A 4538-nucleotide genomic window follows, 5' to 3' on the forward strand; every position below is an offset into this window, starting at 1 on the left:
TAAGCATTAAGGCACAAGAAGCTAGAATGACCAAAATATTTGTAAAGATTTTGTCTGCATGAAAACACACTAGGCACATGAGAGATCCTTCTTATGCCAAGTATTCAGTAAAGATTTTGTCTGCAATAACCCTTGCATTCATAACCTAAGACAAAATTGTGTTAAGTATACCCACAATGACCCATATGTTCACTTAGCAAGATGAGTATTAGTATTTACTATAGCAAAGAAAATTCACTCAAACAAGCAAGGGAAAGAACCAACCTCACTAAAGTATCCATATAAAATGAGTCGAGGTACACACAACCATCCAATACGAGATAGAGGCTCTTATAGTGGACAACCCTTTTATATGTATTCTTCAGATCATTGGAACTAAACCATGAAACAAAAAGCAAAGAAAAAGATCATGCCCCTAGTCCTCACTTCTCTAATAAAAAGAGACATCCTTGAGTTTCTCAAAGGGAAATGATAAAATAAAAGAAAAAAGAAAAAAGAAAATCTCAACATATTTCAAACAGTATCAATATTTCCATTTCAGTGTCAGTGTTATAGGATTGATGTCAAGTGTTGATGTTGAAAACATATTTGAAAGAAATCTCTTTAGTAGGAGGACGACAATAGACAGACTCGATTAGGACAATTGGTGACTGACATCAGAAAGATGTCTTCATTGAGAAGAACTTTAGTAGGAAACTAAGTGACAATAGACAGATGTAGTTAGAACAACGGGTGGCTAACACGAAAGAGATCTTTTTTGAGAGGAATCTGTATAGTAAAGTAAGTGATAGTAGGCAAATGTCGTTAGAACAATTGGTGACTAATGCAAAAGAGATCTTCGAGAAATCTTTGTAGTGAAGCAAGCAACAATAGGCAGATGTAGTTAGAACAACTGGTGACTAAAGCTTAAGTGATCCTCTATGACACTACAGGGTGTTGCCCCCAAGACTATGAAAAGATTCAATCCATGGATGCATGAGTGAAGGAAGCAAACTAAAGAAGGAAAGCAACTATACAAGAGCTAGAAGATGTGTTGTAAGATGTAGCATTTGAAACAAGAGGTGCATGTTTACCAGGTTTTCACCTTCTTGGAAGAGATTCTATTTTTGCTACCATGATGCCTGTTTGCTAGGTTTTCATTAATGGCACTTTTTTTGTTTTTCAATTTTTTTGGATTTTTGACTTTTCACTTTTTTTGGATTTTTGGATTTTTCACTTTTTTGGATTTTTTGATTTTTCACTTTTTTTTGGTATTACCAAGGCACCTATTGCTAAGTTTTCATCAAGATAATGATTTTTTAAGGACTTTTAAGTATGTACAAAGATCTTTTGAAAGTACATCGACTATGGAACCACTTCAGATGAAGAGTATTGATTGGCTCCTTGAGTGATTCTCCCTTAGGTGTTGAAAGTTGACAAGCACCAAATCCAAACACTGGAGTAACTATGTATGGACCAAGCCAGTTGGGTTCAAACTTCCCTCTCTGTATCCATTGTTGTTGATTCTTAGGGTTTTCCCTTAGAATGAGGTCACCCACTTAGAATTCACATGGCTTGACTTTCTTGTTGTAGCTTTTAGACATATGCTTTTGGTAAGCTTGTTGATGTTCATCTAACAATTCTAACTCTTGAAGCTGAGATATTTTGTAATCATTATCATTAATGAGGCCTTTCATAGAGATTCTCAAAGTAGAAATCTTGACCTTAATAGGAAGCACAACATCCACTCCATATACCAAAGCAAAGGGTGTTGTTCCTATTCGAGTTTTGGTGCTAGTTATGTAAGCCCATAAAGCTAGATTAATCTAAAGGTGCAATTCCCTTCTAGATTTGTTGATTGTGCAATGTAAGATCTTAAGAATAGCCTTGTTGGATGCTTCCACTTGGCCATTACCATAGGAGTAATCAATAAAAGACCAATGCTTCTTGATGCTAAACTTTGAGCACAACTCTTTGAGATCCTTGTTTTTAAACTATTCCTTATTGTCAGTAATGATGGAGAATGGTACACCATACTTGCATATGATGTAGTTGAGAATGAATAGAGCTACATTTTTTCCATTTACTGCAAAAAGGGGGACTGCTTCCACCCATTTAGTGAAGTAGTATGTAGCTATGATAATGAACTTGTGTCCATTTGAAGAAGATGGATGAATTTGACCCACTAGATCAAAGGCCCATTGTTGAAATGGCCAAAGAATGATAGATGGAATTAGCTCCCTAGTTGGAGCATGAATCAAATTCCTATGGAGTTGACATTGTTTGGTGCATTTAATTGTCTCTTTCTCCATATTTAGCCAATAGTAACCAACTCTGATAAGTTTATGAGCTAGTGTTAAGCCATTAGAGTGAGATCTACAAATGCCCTCATGTACATCGATTAATGTGTGTTTGGACCCATCAAGTTCCAGATATCTAAGGAGTGTTCCTTCGAGACCTCTCCTAAATAAGTCATCAGTAATAATAACATACCGTGATGCACTGTGAATAAGGTGGCATTTTTCATTCTAGGTTAGATTGTCCAGAATTATTTGGTCACACAAGTAAGAATAGATATGATGGTAGAAAGATAAATCGTGTCCTACAATAGATCATCTGAGATTCAGGTGAATTATAAGCAGGGTAGAGTAATGTCTCCACCAGGAATTCGTGTCAAAAATCATTCTCAGGCATCTATAGCATGAAAGTGAGAGTAGCTATTGCATTAGCTGCCTTGTTGTTTGCCTAAGGAATTTTTTGAAAAGTGACATGAACAAAGTATTTATTTAAATCATCCACCATTCATTTATACAATATCAACTTCTCATCCTTTTTATGATAAACATCATTGACCTAGTTGATTACGAGTTGTGAACCACCAAAGATATTCAATTTATCTACTCTCCATTCAACTACAATCTTCATGCCATTGATTAGGATTCATATTGTACAATATTGTTTATACAAGGAAATATAATCTTGTACACCTTTGGCAATGAATACTTATGTGGTGTTATGGATAGAAGCCTAGCACTAGATCCTTGTTGTGTAAAGGAACTATTAGAGAACATCACCTAGGTTTGATGTGTTAGCATTAAAATAGATTCATCAAGGAATTCAATATTTAGTAGAAGACTTTATATTGTTGTCTCTACTAATTGATCAGCAATTGCCTGCTCTTTGATAGCCTTTCTTTCAACATATGTAATATCAAACTCACTTAGTATCATGACCCATTTGTCTAACCTTCTTATTAAAGTTGCCTTGCTAAGTAAGTACTTCAGTGGATCAATTTTGGCAACCTGTCGTGTAGTGTGAGAAACCACGTAGTGTCTCAACTTTTGTGAAGCAAAGATGACTACCAAGCAAGCTTTTTCAATGATGCTATAGTTCATTTCATATGAAATCAACATGTGACTAAGATAATAGATAGCTCACTCCTTGTTATCATTGTCTTATTGAGCTAGCAAGATACCAAGCGATAACTCTATTGCTGAGATATAAAAAATGAAAGGCTTACAATAAATAGGAGGCATCAAGATCAGTGGATTAGCAAGATATTATTTTATTTGTGTTAAACTCTAATCACAATCTTTATTCCAGTCATATTTCACACCTTTATGCAGAGTCTCAATAAAAGGTTGTGACCTATCCACCAACTATGAAATGAATCTATGAATGGATTGAAGTCTTCCTTGTAACCCCCTCATTTGACTAATATTACGGGGTAGAGGCATTTCCATGATTGCTTGAACTTTTTCTAGGTCCACCTCGATTCCTTTTTTAGAGACAATATAACCAAGTAGCTTCCTGGAAGTTACACCAAATGCACACTTCTTGGGGTTTAATCTGAGATTGAACTTCTCCATATGATCTAGGATTAGCCCCAAATCTTGAAGATGAGTGTTGCATTGTGTACTCTTGACCAAGGTGTCATCAACATAATTCTCCATCATCTTATGCATCATATCATGGGAGATTGTTGTAAGTTCCCTTTGATACATGGCACCAACATTTTTTAGACCAAATGGCATCACATTCCAATAGAAGGTACCCCATGCACAAATGAAAGCAATTTTCTCTTGGTCTTCCGGTGCAATCTTAATCTGATTATAACTAGAAAAACCATCCATGAGTGAGTACATTTCATATCCTGCTATCATATCCACTATCATATCAATGTTGGGAAGTGGAAAATCATCCTTTGGACATGCTACATTTAGATCTTGAAAATTTGTACAAACTTGGATAGACTTATCATGCTTGGAGACTAGAACAACCATTCAACATAATCAATGTCATGGATGAAACTAGCTTTTAGAAGCTTTTCCAATTCAACTTTAACAAGCAATGCCACATTAGGATGCATTTTTCTAACCTTTTTTTTGACCAGTTTTACTCCTGGTGCAATAGATAAATGATGCATTATGAGGTTAGGATCTAGGCTTGGCATGTCTAAGTAGGTCCATGCAAAATTAATCTTTTTCTCTTGAAAGAAGGAAATAAATTCCTCTTTTTCTTTTGTAGATAAAGATTGTGCAATGTGTATCATATGAGGT

The sequence above is a fragment of the Cupressus sempervirens genome, chromosome 4, assembly GCF_028749045.1.
Source record: "Cupressus sempervirens isolate cs-2001-9-10 chromosome 4, ASM2874904v1, whole genome shotgun sequence".
Taxonomy (NCBI): domain Eukaryota; kingdom Viridiplantae; phylum Streptophyta; class Pinopsida; order Cupressales; family Cupressaceae; genus Cupressus; species Cupressus sempervirens.